The 15,869-nt window shown below is 38.5% G+C and overlaps 3 long non-coding RNA genes across 5 annotated transcripts; 2 read left to right on the top strand and 1 right to left on the bottom strand.

The window, feature by feature from the left end:
• Window positions 1–9,455: 9,455 nt before the first annotated feature.
• LOC126927508 (uncharacterized) lies at window positions 9,456–11,086 on the bottom strand. The gene is made up of 4 exons (XR_007715550.1): window positions 10,913–11,086; window positions 10,633–10,835; window positions 9,996–10,524; window positions 9,456–9,881 (listed from the first exon to the last, which is right to left on the bottom strand). It is a non-coding gene; the product is annotated as an uncharacterized LOC126927508 (long non-coding RNA).
• A 42-nt stretch (window positions 11,087–11,128) lies between these two features.
• Window positions 11,129–11,706, top strand: LOC126927497 (uncharacterized). Its single transcript, XR_007715539.1, has 2 exons — window positions 11,129–11,401; window positions 11,557–11,706. It is a non-coding gene; the product is annotated as an uncharacterized LOC126927497 (long non-coding RNA).
• A 52-nt stretch (window positions 11,707–11,758) lies between these two features.
• LOC126927490 (uncharacterized) lies at window positions 11,759–15,088 on the top strand. Of its 3 annotated transcripts, XR_007715526.1 has the most exons (4): window positions 11,759–11,880; window positions 12,097–12,456; window positions 12,511–12,663; window positions 14,907–15,088. It is a non-coding gene; the product is annotated as an uncharacterized LOC126927490 (long non-coding RNA). The 3 variants fall into 3 exon arrangements; XR_007715525.1 differs by lacking the exon at window positions 12,511–12,663; XR_007715524.1 differs by lacking the exon at window positions 14,907–15,088 and having other exon boundaries at window positions 12,511–14,192.
• Window positions 15,089–15,869: the final 781 nt, after the last annotated feature.

Genomic DNA, 15,869 nt, shown 5'->3' on the forward strand with positions numbered 1-15,869 from the left:
AATCAAGTTTTCAAATCCAATCATTTAATTTCATCGTTTTACATCGAACGTTTCAATCTTTTTTCTTTTAAATACCTTACCTATATTTCATCTCGTTGAATATTCCATATTTTTAATGCTACTACCACTTATTGGTAATTTCAAATATGTAATTATCGTTCTGAAGTTAGAAATTCGAAATAGCATTCGTCAGTATATGATTCTACGTTTTATATAGAGTAATAAAAATGATACAATGAGTTTCGGTAAATAACCAATAAAAATTTTTGTTCCTTTTTCTTTTTCTTTTTTTTTTTTTTTTTGGTTTTATGTATCCCAGGTCGAGAATAAACTATGTGCACGTTTTCTCTCGTTTCTTGTATTTTTATGAGGAATTCAGTCTTTTTACGCCACAAGAGTCTCAACGTTTTCGTTTTCACGCCTACGTTACGCTCGTTAAACACGTTCCAACAAGACCATGAATAAGGATAACAGCTTTAATGTTTTCACATGTGTTTATTTATTATTTTAGACCTTAAATATTTTATTTATAAAATCTTTATTTAAACAAGTTACCATTGTCGCTACAATAAATCAATGAATGAAATCAGTTTAAATTTAAAATATCATTTCATAATTTCTCGTCACTTGTATCTAAAAACAAAAAAAACGGTGTACCCACATCGTGCGTAGACGGGAAATTAAAACAGTGGAGCTTAATTGAAACACTGATCATATTCCGCGATTGTAAAACAATAATAGAAAATCGTGTTTCTTTTGAAGGGTATGAAATTGTCAGGAGATTATGCCATAAATGAAATTGGAAACTGGCTGGTCAAAGGGATTAAATTCAATTAAACCGAACTGTGTTATATTGTACAAAGGCTAGAGAACTGCTACCAAATATCTGCTAGTTTAAAGGTGTCCCTTATAAATTATAATTATATTTCAAATTCAATCTCCTAGTAATAAGTAAATTAATATTTTACCTAAAATCTGTGATATAGATAACAAAAATAAATTCTTTACATTATTCGTTAGTTTGCAATATAATTAGAATATTATCTTTATTTTCTGGTGTCTTTGTTATTCTTAAAAGATAAACTGCTTATTTACAAATTTAACACTGCATATGCTATTAATAAATCATTTTATATTTAATTTTGCAACCTTCAGTCATTGTTAAAACTTGTTGACAATACTGTCGGTTAATAGAAATTTCTAAAATCCCCTTATTTCTACTCGATTAAAGGGTATATTGCAGAAACTATGTTAGCTACAGTGTTAGCTACAAATCACCTGTGTCACTCCATTAAACTTATACACAATAGTATTGATTCTTGTTTTAATTTAAAATAAAATATGTTATTGTAGGAATGAAGCAGAATGTTCAAATAATTGAAACAACTTTTTGTCCTATAATTAGTGCCTTTCATTTCAAAAATTAAAAAATTTTTAATCAACGATATTTGGAAGTTTCGATCTAAAATGACCAGGAATTGAAACAGAAAATATTTTTATGCCAATAAATACGTATTCTTCACATATAAAACAAATATGAAAACAAAAATCGATGTATATTAATGAATTTTGAAATGGGGAGGAATTATATGATTATACCCATTCTCTGTTGCGTTTAATTGTTTCAATTGATGTTTCATGAGAATTTTCATCGAATTTTTTAGAGATTTTTTTTTTATTAGAATATTTACGATCAATTCTCGTTGAGAATTTTCAGTAATTAATTTAATTTGGCGTGATACAATGACATGGATCATAATAGTTTTATATTGTTGGTTCTAGTAGAAACTAAGGATTTAATCTAGAGGCTATTTTCTTTTTAGTCTGCGGATCTGGTCCGTCGTGTCCAGTAGTTGGGTGACTAGTGGGTTGTGGTGGTTGTTGACTCTTGTGTTATATCTGCTTCTGGACTTGTGTATTTCATCTTTGACTGTAGGTATCTTGAGGTCACGGTGGATTGTTTCGTTGGTAAGATACCAGGGTGCATTTGATAGGGATCTTAGCGTTTTCGATTGGAAGCGTTGGAGTATTTCAATGTTGGAATTACTTGCTGTTCCCCATAGTTGGATTCCGTAGGTCCAGACAGGTTTTATTACGGCCTTCTAGAGGGCTATTTTGTTCTGTATGTTTAGCTTGGAGCGTCGGCCCGTGAGCCAATAGAATTTTCTTAGTTTTTCCTTTAGTTGCTTTGTTTTTTCTGAGATATGTTTTTTCCAAGTTAGTCTCCTGTCCAGGGTCATGCCCAGGTATCTTACGGAGTCCTTGCTTGGGATTATTGTGTTGTTAATGGTGACCTGGGGGCAGGTTTGTTTTCGGAGCGTGAAGGTTACATGAGAGGATTTTTTTCGTTTATTTTGAAGCCTCATTTTTCGAACCACTTTTCCATGGAGTCGAGACTTCGCTGGAGAGTGGATGAGGCAATTGCCGGGTCTGCGTGGGTAGCTAATAGTGCTGTGTCGTCGGCAAATGTTGCTATTGTTACCTCGTTTGATATAGGTAAGTCGGCAGTGTAGATGGAGAACAGTAGGGGTCCGAGGACACTACCTTGGGGTATGTCGGATTCTATTGGGAATGTTGCGGAAGTGGCGCCTAGGCATTTAACTATGAATTGTCTGTTGGTTAGGTAGGATTTTAAGATGGTGTAGTATGGGTGGGGTAGGATCTTTTTAAGCTTGTAGAGTAGCCCTTCATGCCATACTTTGTCGAATGCCTGTTGGATGTCTAGGAATACCGCTGAGCAGTATTTTTTCTTTTCAAGGGTTTGGCTGATCATGTGGGTTATGCGGTGGATTTGCTCTACTGTTGAGTGTTGTTTTCGGAAGCCGAATTGGTGATCTGGGAGTGTTTTCAATTCTTCTAGGAGTGGAAGGAGACGATTCGTGAGCATCCTCTCGAATAGTTTAGACAGTGTAGGTAAAAGACTGATTGGGCGATAGGAGCTGGTTTCATATATTGGTTTACCGGGTTTAGGGATGAGGGTGATCAGTGAGATTTTCCACGCCTGAGGAAAGTATTCAAGGCGGAAGATAGCGTTAAAGATTGATGCGATGAGTGCAATCCCTTTTATGGGAAGTTCCTTGATTGCTTTATTGTCTATTAGGTCGTGACCTGCTGCTTTCTTGGGGTTTAGGCGACTGATTGCTTCTATGATCTCTGAAGAAGTGAAGGGTTCAATAGGAGGGGACATTTGGAAGGGAGTGTGCAGATATTCGGTAACGTCCGCTGCAGCTATGGAGGAATGGGGTTGGAATACTTCAGTCAAGTGTTTGGCAAATAGGTTGGCTTTTTCTATAGGGCTACGCGCCCATCCACCCTGCGGACGGCGGATTGGAGGTATTATTTGTGGGAGGCGCGTGAGTTTCCTGGAGGCCTTCCATAGTGAGTAGTTGGAGTCGGCTGTGGGGGACAAGCTGACGAGATATTTGTGAAAACGGTCATTATTGTAGTTTTTTATAGTTTTGGATAATTTTCTAGTTGCGTTGTTTAGTTTGCGTTTGTCCTCCGGTGTTCTATGGGTCTGCCATATCCTTCTTAGTCTACGTTTTTCTGCTATTTTTTTTAATATGTACTGGGGGTATTCGTGATTGCCGATGGAGGTTTTTGCCGGTGTGGAGAAGCGGATAGCGTTTATTATGCTCGTGTTTAGGTATTCCGTGGCTGCTTCGATTTCTTCATTGGTTTTTAGTGAAGTTGAGGCTGAAGTTGTGTGTGTAAAGACTTCTCTAAAGAGCTGCCAGTTGGTGTGTTGGTTATGTATGGAGCCATTAGGTGTATTCTCGATGATAGTTGAACTGACTGTTACTATCACGGGGGAATGATCAGAGGAGAGATCAGCCGAGGAATTGATTTGGACGTGTCTTGACGAGATATTTTTAGTTATGAGGAAATCAAGGAGATCGGGTATTTTGTTTGTGTCGGTGGGCCAGTGTGTAGGTTCGTATGTGGTAAGGTAGTTGAGGTTGTTGGTTATTACGCTGTTGAGGAGGTTTTTGCCTCTTACTGTAACCAGTCTGCTGCCCCATTGGGTGTGTTTGGCGTTGTAGTCTCCTCCAGCTATGAATCTATTGCCCAGGGTGTCCAGGAAGTCGTCAAAGTCTTCTTTGGCGATGGAGCGTCTGGGAGGGCAGTATACAGCTGAAGTGGTGATTGTACCATGACAGTCTTCTATTGCTACGTTTGTTGCTTGGAGGTAGTCTTTCTGGAATGGTGGAAGTTCGTAGTGCTTAATGTTTGATTCGATTATGATTCCGGTGCCGCCGTGGGCCTTTCCGCTGGGGTGTTGGGTGTGGTAGAAGTTGTAGCCGTGTATTTTGAGGTAGTTTTTATCGGTGAAGTGGGTTTCGGATATGAGCATCACATCGATTTGCTGTTGTTTTAAGAATAGTTCTAGTTCAAATTTGTGCTGAGCTAGACCGTTGGCGTTCCGCAAAGCTATGCGTCTTGGTTTTATTTTGCTTCTGTGCGTATGAATTTGTCCATGAAGAGTGTGAGTAGTGACAGCAAGTTGTTAATTTGCTCTGATTGTTTCTCTATTAGCTTTTCAAGCCTAGAGACGTTGTCTGTATCAGGTGATTTGGGGGCACTATTTTGAGGAGGATCCCTGTGGCTATTTGGTATATTTTGAGTGCCTTGTACCGCTTGGGCATAGGAGGTTGAGGGAGTGGTGAATTTGGTAGGGCTGGGTGTTTGATTGGTTGGGGAGATTGGGGTAAAGATGAATTTCGGTGAGCTGGGTATTTGGTAGGTTACCTCTTTTGTTCTAAGTTTGGGGTACTTGTTTGAGTACAGTGTTTTGTAGGCTGAGCAGCCTTTGTAGTTGGCAGGATGGTCACCTTGACAGTGGATGCACTTCGCTGGGATTTCTGGTGATTTACTGCACTGGTCGGTGGGGTGTGTACCTGCACATTTGACGCAGCGGAAGATATGGTTGCAGTATTTCTGCGTGTGCCCGTATCTTTGGCACCTCTTGCATTGCACTATCTCCTTTTTGATTTGCGGTGGTTCGAATTTTACTATAGCGTTCATTAGGCGACTGATGTTGTAGATTTCCTTATTGTTGGGTTTCTGTTTTAAATCGATAAAAAATAGGGATAACGGTTTTTTCGAGACTCTATGCCTTATGTTGCTGACATTGATGACTTCGTGGCCGAGTTTCGATAGTTCTAGGGCGGCTAGCACCCTTCCCTAACCACCAACATGGAAATTGACCAATTAACAGTAACGCCAATTTCCCTCACTTTCCGAACGAAGGCTTTTTTCCACGAATCCGATGATTTCGGGCCCTTAGGCACACCCATCATAGTTTTCCTCGACAGCGTTACCATGAACAGTTTGCTGGTGAGTGCCGAGGCGTGCAAACGTGTGTCCAGTGCCCTGCGAAGTCCACAAAACAGCACGTGACCATCCAGTTGCTGCTGAGTGCCGAGACGTGTGTCCAGTGCCCTGTGAAATTCACAAAACTCCACGTGACGCTCATCTGTCGAAAGCAAATCCAACAAACCTAGCTAAGGGTTAACAGCCTCTCGACTAGTTCTTTCACACTGAATTAACTAGCTCGATGATGGCTCTATCATTCCAAACAGGCTCTCCGGAGCTAAATTATAACACCGCCGTTTTTCCTCCCCCGTGGCAAGGGGGCAACACATCTATCCTGGTAAACGACCATCACTCGAAAAAACGCAAGCTGGAACCAAGCAAGACAAATGTGAATAAGAGTCAAACTAAACCACCAGCCAGCCAGGTGACCACCTTCAATAGATTCTCAATACTGGAGTCTACGGAAAACTCCATGAATACAACCGAGAAGGTAAATAATCTCCATACTCAAAGAATTCCCCCTCCTCCACCAATATTCATTGACGACGTAATCGACATACAGTCAATGATAAGGACCATTGAAAAAGATATCAGCAAAGAGGACTACAAGTTAAAAATTAACAACAACCACGTGAAAATTCTGCTGACCCACCCAGACGCCTGTAGAAAGTTAACTAAGTTGCTAAAAACGTTAAACGCTAAATTCCACACATATCAGCTCAAAGAAGAAAGACCTTTTCGTGTGGTGCTACGCAACATCCACCACTCAGTCGACCTAGATGAACTAAAGTACAAACTTCAAAATCTTGGCCATGAGGTAACAAACATAAGCAACATTAAACATAGAATCTCAAGATACCCACTATCACTATTCTTCATAGATTTAAAACAAAAAGGGAACAACAAAGAAATTTACAACGTCAACCGGCTGATGAACTCCATAGTTAAGTTCGAACCACCTCTTGTAAAGAAAGAAATAGTACAATGTAAAAGGTGCCAAAGGTACGGCCACACGCAGAAATACTGCAACCATAACTTCCGGTGCGTAAAATGTGCAAGTAATCACCCCACTGACCAATACACTAAATCCCCCGAAACCCCCGCTAAGTGCATCCACTGTCAAGGAGAGCATCCTGCGAACTACAAAGGATGCTCAGCATATAAAACACTACATAATATTAAGTATCCAAAACTGAGACCCAAGGACATAACCATACAAGAACCTAGACCCCAAAGCTCACCTCACCATCAGTATCCCACGCGCAGGCAACACAAGGAAACGTAAACAACTCGAAAACCCACAGTGTACACACAGAAAATAGAATTCTCACCCCACAAAACACAAACAACTTCACCAGACTCGAAAAACTTATCGAGAAGCAAACTGAGCAAATTAACAACTTGCTGTCACTACTCACACTCTTCATGGACAAATTCATACGCACAGAAGCAAAATAAAACCAAGACGCATAGCTCTGCGGAACGCCAACGGTCTAGCTCAGCACAAATTTGAACTAGAACTATTCTTAAAACAACAGCAAATCGATGTGATGCTCATATCCGAAACCCACTTCACCGATAAAAACTACCTCAAAATACACGGCTACAACTTCTACCACACCCAACACCCCAGCGGAAAGGCCCACGGCGGCACCGGAATCATAATCGAATCAAACATTAAGCACTACGAACTTCCACCATTCCAGAAAGACTACCTCCAAGCAACAAACGTAGCAATAGAAGACTGTCATGGTACAATCACCACTTCAGCTGTATACTGCCCTCCCAGACGCTCCATCGCCAAAGAAGACTTTGACGACTTCCTGGACACCCTGGGCAATAGATTCATAGCTGGAGGAGACTACAACGCCAAACACACCCAATGGGGCAGCAGACTGGTTACAGTAAGAGGCAAAAACCTCCTCAACAGCGTAATAACCAACAACCTCAACTACCTTACCACATACGAACCTACACACTGGCCCACCGACACAAACAAAATACCCGATCTCCTTGATTTCCTCATAACTAAAAATATCTCGTCAAGACACGTCCAAATCAATTCCTCGGCTGATCTCTCCTCTGATCATTCCCCCGTGATAGTAACAGTCAGTTCAACTATCATCGAGAATACACCTAATGGCTCCATACATAACCAACACACCAACTGGCAGCTCTTTAGAGAAGTCTTTACACACACAACTTCAGCCTCAACTTCACTAAAAACCAATGAAGAAATCGAAGCAGCCACGGAATACCTAAACACGAGCATAATAAACGCTATCCGCTTCTCCACACCGGCAAAAACCTCCATCGGCAATCACGAATACCCCCAGTACATATTAAAAAAAATAGCAGAAAAACGTAGACTAAGAAGGATATGGCAGACCCATAGAACACCGGAGGACAAACGCAAACTAAACAACGCAACTAGAAAATTATCCAAAACTATAAAAAACTACAATAATGACCGTTTTCACAAATATCTCGTCAGCTTGTCCCCCACAGCCGACTCCAACTACTCACTATGGAAGGCCTCCAGGAAACTCACGCGCCTCCCACAAATAATACCTCCAATCCGCCGTCCGCAGGGTGGATGGGCGCGTAGCCCTATAGAAAAAGCCAACCTATTTGCCAAACACTTGACTGAAGTATTTCAACCCCATTCCTCCATAGCTGCAGCGGACGTTACCGAATATCTGCACACTCCCTTCCAAATGTCCCCTCCTATTGAACCCTTCACTTCTTCAGAGATCATAGAAGCAATCAGTCGCCTAAACCCCAAGAAAGCAGCAGGTCACGACCTAATAGACAATAAAGCAATCAAGGAACTTCCCATAAAAAGGAATTGCACTCATCGCATCAATCTTTAACGCTATCTTCCGCCTTGAACACTTTCCACAGGCGTGGAAAATCTCACTGATCACCCTCATCCCTAAACCCGGTAAACCAATATATGAAACCAGCTCCTATCGCCCAATCAGTCTTTTACCTACACTGTCTAAACTATTCGAGAGGATGCTCACGAATCGTCTCCTTCCACTCCTAGAAGAATTGAAAACACTCCCAGATCATCAATTCGGCTTCCGAAAACAACACTCAACAGTAGAGCAAATCCACCGCATAACCCACATGATCAGCCAAACCCTTGAAAAGAAAAAATACTGCTCAGCGGTATTCCTAGACATCCAACAGGCATTCGACAAAGTATGGCATGGAGGGCTACTCTACAAGCTTAAAAAGATCCTACCCCACCCATACTATTCCATCTTAAAATCCTACCTAACCAACAGACAATTCATAGTTAAATGCCTAGGCGCCACTTCCGCAACATTCCCAATAGAATCCGGCATACCCCAAGGTAGTGTCCTCGGACCCCTACTGTTCTCCATCCACACTGCCGACTTACCTATATCAAACGAGGTAACAATAGCAACATTTGCCGACGACACAGCACTATTAGCTACCCACGCAGACCTGGCAATTGCCTCATCCACTCTCCAGCAAAGTCTCGACTCCATGGAAAAGTGGTTCGAAAAATGAGGCTTCAAAATAAACGAAAAAAATCCTCTCATGTAACCTTCACGCTCCGAAAACAAACCTGCCCCCAGGTCACCATTAACAACACAATAATCCCAAGCAAGGACTCCGTAAGATACCTGGGCATGACCCTGGACAGGAGGCTAACTTGGAAAAAACATATCTCAGAAAAAACAAAGCAACTAAAGGAAAAACTAAGAAAATTCTATTGGCTCACGGGCCGACGCTCCAAGCTAAACATACAGAACAAAATAACCCTCTACAAGGCCGTAATAAAACCTGTCTGGACCTACGGAATCCAACTATGGGGAACAGCAAGTAATTCCAACATTGAAATACTCCAACGCTTCCAATCGAAAACGCTAAGATCCCTATCAAATGCACCCTGGTATCTTACCAACGAAACAATCCACCGTGACCTCAAGATACCTACAGTCAAAGATGAAATACACAAGTCCAGAAGCAGATATGACACAAGAGTCAACAACCACCACAACCCACTAGTCACCCAACTACTGGACACGACGGACCGATCTACATTTATCATATTTTATATAAAATTAGAAGGGACCTTTAAAAAATTGCATGCAACAACACACTTACAGGTACTCTTGAATTAGTTTTTCTACATGTCTGATTATGTCTTTATATGTGTATGTCAATTCAAATTTATTTTCTTAAAAGTCCCTTAATGAAAAACTAACACTTCATACTAACTTAGAACTTTTGAGTTCTTAGAATATTCTGATTTAGTCACTGGCTGTACCATAAATTCATTTACAGATATTATATTTCCACCAAGAGCTAGGTTTATTATGAGCCTTCCTGTATCATCATCGAATCCTTCTATTTGACCATAATTATTACCTTGTTTTCCAGCTATAATTTTCACAAATGTTCCTTTCTCGATTTTAACTTCTTCCTCTTCTTTTTTGGAATCTGTATTTTTCTTCTGCAATGCTACTTTGTCTGCTCCAAGACCCATACCTTTTGGTCGTAATTCTGGTATGACAGCTGCTACTAATCTGTAATAGTTAGAATAAACGATTGTGAAATAAAAAATGATGTTCTCTGTTTACTTTCCAATAAGTGATGTATTAAACACATATAATTAATTTAATCTAGAATAAAATTCATACTTTTCATTTCAACCAATTCCCTTTCCTGGTTGCCATCCCATTCCCTGTAACATTGCTACACCAAAAGCATCAATAGGAATTTTTTCATAATCTTGTAACGTAGACTGAAGAATAAAAAACAATATTTATAATATGCAAATGTAATACATCTGTGCATTGCACATCAATATGTTGATAACGTACCTGTTCTTTGCCTCTTAATGATTCATCTTCTACTAAAGGTAAAGTTAAATCATTTGTTTTAGTTTCATGTTCATTCTTTGACTTAAGTTCCTCAATGATTTCTTCCGCCGCTTGCTCTTCTAAAGTAACAACTTTATTTTCACTATCTTCAACTGGCTCTTTCTTTATTGATATTATTGGCGATGTTTTTCCATTAGATAGCTTTGATTTTGCCTCGTTAACACTAGCGTCTCCTACCTTTTCCTTATCTGCCTTCGGAAGGAAAATGTCTGCATCTATTTTATTAACAATTCTATCATGCCAGGTTTTTGAACCTAGTAATGGAATAATTAGAGATTCATCTTTTCTTTCTTCCTCATTGAAATAAAAAATTGTTTTCAAATATATATATTCCGCTATTGGTGATTTTTATAGGTTAGGTTGAGGTTATATGTTTCTTGATTATAAATTTTACTTTTTGAACTCACCCTATTACTTTAATACCTTTTTCATTAAGGCATTTAATGTAATCAACTTTCTTTTTTTCTTGTGGAATAGCATTTCTTCTTAATAGATTTCTTAATAGATTTTGCAAAACCGAAGGAAATCTTCTTTCCTTCTTCTGCTGGTTTGTTTGTTATTTTAACACTGACTTATAGATCAATACACATGTATATACTAGACATAAAGATTGATGTCACTTGAAACTATGTACATGAATCTAATATCTTATTATACTTTATTAATCTACTCACAATTACTTGCACATTACTAAAATTTCATTCCGACAATATATCAAGCGCCTGAATAAGTGACATTAAAGTAAACATATATGAGAGAGGAAATAAGAAGAACTGACGCCTATGGTTTTCTATGTTACAGAGCTAGTGCTGCACCATACGGCCAAATGCCGAAAGTGGCTAGGATATCCCAGAGAGAGTAGTGCTGCACCATGCAGTCAAATGCCGAAGGTGGCTTATGCTAGTATATATCTGTCTATACGTTTCAATCAGAAAATCGATATTATGTGTTCATGTGAAAGTTCACATTTCCTTAGGAGCTGTATTTTGATAGATTTAAGCTTCTAATGGAGCATTTTAAACGTATAGAGTATACTATGAAGTAGAGTGCGGATCATTTTATATTCATAGAAAATTTGAATGTATGGAAATGTACAAAATGCTCATGATATGCAAAAATATGCAAAATATTCAAAGTAAACCAATCATCAAAAAGTTTAAAAGGTGAAACAAATTTCTTTAATAACACCTAGATTAATTTTTATTTGTTAACGATCTACATTCTACTACGCTTTTAATTCTACCCTAGTTTATGCACCATAGCGCATGACAGCGCTATTATGTCCTTTACAATTTATTCAAGATCATTCTATTTTCAGATCAGACTCTCTATTTTTCTTTTTGCATCCTGCAAATTACCGTATAGAGATGTAAAACGAAAGCTATTGCTCGTTAAAATTTGACGTACTTTTGTTTTCATGAAAATATACATATGTTGAATTAAATAAACTAAACTATTGATAATCACATTGAAAGTATATATATTTATATATAACTTAGATTTCACAGATTTGGATTCGATATTGAAGTACTTCTTATGTATTAACGAAGAAGATAAAACATACTAATACAAGCATAATTCAACTGAGCGATTATGATAATGTTAATGCGCATCTCCGAACGTGCAGAGGATAAATGAGCAGGTAAGTTGCTCCCATCACTTTCTCCTTTGTTTCATGCAACTGTAACTCTTAGAATGTAATGTATAAATGTATATAACTATCCTTAACCGCATTGACGAAATGATGATAGACACAATTACTTGTTTGTCAGTTGAAGATCTTTTCTTTCCTCTTACTACATATTTATGTACTCTTAACTTGTCTTTTTAGCAATACTATCGCTCGTTTGTTCTACAGTTTTCAGAATTCTACCTTTTAGCGTTCTACACACGATCGGAGCGTAAATGTGCCCGTAGTCTGCCTGTTCCTATAAGCTACTTTAAACGATCATCTTTGATTGTGTTGGCTCGTAGATCATAGAGGAAGCCATTTACCTATCTTTCGGAACAAGAACTACAGTTAAAAACAGCGACCAATTGAGAACGGTAGTTAAGTCCGCGAGTAGAGGGGTGAGCGTGTTTTAGCGGCGACAACAGCACACGGTATGCAGATACGAAGCCGGGGTAAACCGGCAAGCCGTAGTTCACGGACCGTAGTAAGCGTGGTAACTCTGAACAGTCAGCGACATTTGAAAGCCGGCCGCGCTCTGGAATTCAGGTAAATTTACCTCTTTTTCGTCTTAAATTTTCATTGACATTTCTCTGCTTATAGATTATTATACGGTTAGAAATGACATATTTTTGGAGATATCGAGGAATGGTACTTTTAAGTAATTTTGATTTTCATCACTCATAAATTGAACCGAGGAAATTCCATCAATTTATTTACCGGCTGTTAAAAAGTTTTAATGAAATGGGACAAATGGTAATTAGTTGCGAAAATAAGGACAGTTGTGCCAGAGTTACAGTGTTTGCCTTTAATTTCAATTAACTGTACAGCCTGAACGTGGAGATTTTGTTCCTATGTAAATGATGAGATATACGACACACTGGACTGGTTTCTCGATAGTTAACATCTAAATGGTTAAATTAGGGAATGCTTTAACAAAGTTGATTCAAACATTTGATGAAAAACCCATAATTTACCTTTCTTAGAAATAGTCTTATACTCTTACATATCTTTTATACATTTTTCTTATATATAGAAATCTAACATTTATCAAATATGTGACAATTTCTACTGCAATCAAACATCTTATTTACTCTACGTAATGAAGCTAAGTTTAATTAACTTTCCTCAGTATCTTACATCACCAGTCACGCTCTCGATCCCGCTAGCTAGGCAATAAATCATCAAAAGTCGAGTTACAATTACGTTCTTATCCTACTTCAGAGCCCCTCACCTATCCGTTATCCAATTTCCTCTTCGAAATCCCATCGTGAAACCGACAATTAACTACTGTTCATCAGCATACGTACAGTTGACGGAATCGACATAATGAGACAGCGGAGTTAAATGTTAAAAAGTTTGCATATTTTATAATTTGAATGGCGTAAGGGAAAATAAGATGTTTGATTCGCCTAAGATCGTTTCATCCTGTATGGCACCAACATTTCATAAAATATTATATAACACAATTTGGAAAACAGGGTTGAGAATCATAGTGGTGTAAGTTAGGCCATTGCCAGTTTTCATCAAATAATCTTCTGTGTTTATTACCGTAAAAATAGATTACATCTGTTCAAACCGTGGAAACAGAAATGGTAGAGAATAAAGTTACGACTTAATCGGTTCTGAAACCAAAGGGAAGATATGTTTTAGAGTAAAAATGAATTCAAACATTCGGAATTACGACTTAAACCACTATGACATTGAATTTGTCGTATGAAACCTACGCGTTGGGGAACGTGTTGAGGATGTCCCGAAACGTAGTTACAAATTAAGACAGGTCCGCGAGGCTAACTGTAAAAGAGCGAGCGTAACTGTGCGGAGTCGATGTTAACGGAGAAGATCTTCCTGCCGAAGATTTGTTCCGCTATGTCTAGACGTTCTATCCTTTGTTTCCTCGTTGCATTTTTTTACTTTCATTATATCGCCACGAACAATGTTGCTCGTCGTGCTCTTAACCGTGCAACAGTCGGACAAAAACCCGTTCTACCTCGTATATAGCGTTCTGTTCGACACGGTCCACGAACTTACGGACAGATTTTTCGCGATTAAAAGAACAAGATAAGACAATTTCACGGTGATCTCATTGTTGTATATGTATACGGAAGTCCCATGGTTGTCGAAGTTTGTGCAGTAATTCTTCTTTCTCTTTCTCTTTTAATTATCGTTTTTTGCAGAAGAATGACCGTGGTGTAGAACATGATTGATGTTGATGGTGTAGTAATGGGCGGTGATGCTTCAAACGTATATAATACACTTGAGTTGTATCAAGCATGTTTTTACAACTTTGAGTCGGTTTTACGTGTTCTCATGTTATTGTAACGATTAAGTTACCATAAATATAGCAGTTTTCCCAATGGATCCACGCGTCGAGAGAAGCCATATCACGTAAAACATACATTTCCGTATAATGTTGTACAAATAACAGTCTAAGAAGAGTAAACACTCTTTATTACGATCATACATGTATATTGAAAATATAGCGATCGTTGCAACGTTATGAAAAATTATTGCAATGAAAAATTTTGACGGTGGATACGTATCGTTAGCAGATGATTCACAAGTTTCGAATCGTCTGACGGTACTGGTGCGTTGAACTTTCAGTGGTTGCGCGCGTACGCGTGTCGAGTCGAATTCTAGTTCGATTTCGCTATGGTAAATGTAATCGAGTGAACAATCGCGCTACCGGGTCTACGCGTAGTCCGGAACTCGGCGCATAATGCCGCGGAAACGGGCATTACAGGTCATTCAGAAGTTACGTCTCATAAATTAAAATACATAGAAGAATGGCAATTACATTCTCCTTTTTATTATTTATATTCTATTATTAGAACACGTATCATTTTTCAAAATTTTCCTTGCAATCTACAATTGTTTATGTTATCTTCCTATTGATCATCGACTTTGTCATTTGCATGTCTCATTTTCCTCGTGTTCGGCATTTCAATATCAGGGAACGAATTTGTATCTTCTACATGAAATCATCTCTTTAATTTCAGATAGACGAATATGCGGCTGCTTCTGTTCCAAATATCTCCGTTACTGTGCCTGTTGACGGAAATCGGCGCGGCTGGGATCGGTAAAGCATGGCAGATCCTGCCATACGCGACCGATTCCTGGAATCACCCATCATGGCCACGGCTCGACTCTTCCGCGTTCGAAGTTCGCAGCGTGAGCGGGATTGGTCATCTCAATCCCTTGTTTAATTGTTGATTTTTTTAAATCTTTGTTTATTAATTCCAGATTTTTTACATATTTTTTTTTTACATGATTTTCTTCCAGAATAAACGCTGAATTCTGATTGTAGGGTGGTACAGGCAAAAGTACCGATACGCGACGGTACGACATAGCCATGCATTATTACATTTTTTTTCTTTTTTTTTTTAAGATTATTATTGTAACTTAAATTTAAGCCGCTGTTACGCTGTGCTTATGTGCGATATTTTAATTTATGTCCTGAAAGCCTGGACGCAAAAACAGGACAGTTCGTTAGCGTAGGAGGGAACTTCTTCGTTAGACTGAACTCTGTTGATTGACTATTGAAAGCGCAAAGCGTAATAAGTTATAGTAATTCTTTTGCACGAGATTAAATAATTCAAGGGCGTTATTTTTTAGTATTGATTATTTATTTTAAACATTGAAATTTACAATAAACATTTAGAATTTACAACAGAATTTGGCTAATAATTCAGTTGTATGAGAAAAATTTCAAGACAATTATCGATACATAATCCGACATCGCATTTTCTGCATTCTCTTATTTTTCTCACAAACAACACATTTTCTTCTCGATAATTAGATGCGACTGTCCTCGAAACAGGTAGACAATTATAACGAGACATTATTGGCATTTGCTTACTGCCGTTACTAAGGAATACATTCATATTTATCTCACATAAATGTAATAGTATTACTTCTACTTGATCGGAAAAATTGACAAACGCGTATATCTGTCCTTAGGC

Source organism: Bombus affinis, unplaced genomic scaffold (assembly GCF_024516045.1).
Source record: "Bombus affinis isolate iyBomAffi1 unplaced genomic scaffold, iyBomAffi1.2 ctg00000123.1, whole genome shotgun sequence".
Classification (NCBI taxonomy): domain Eukaryota; kingdom Metazoa; phylum Arthropoda; class Insecta; order Hymenoptera; family Apidae; genus Bombus; species Bombus affinis.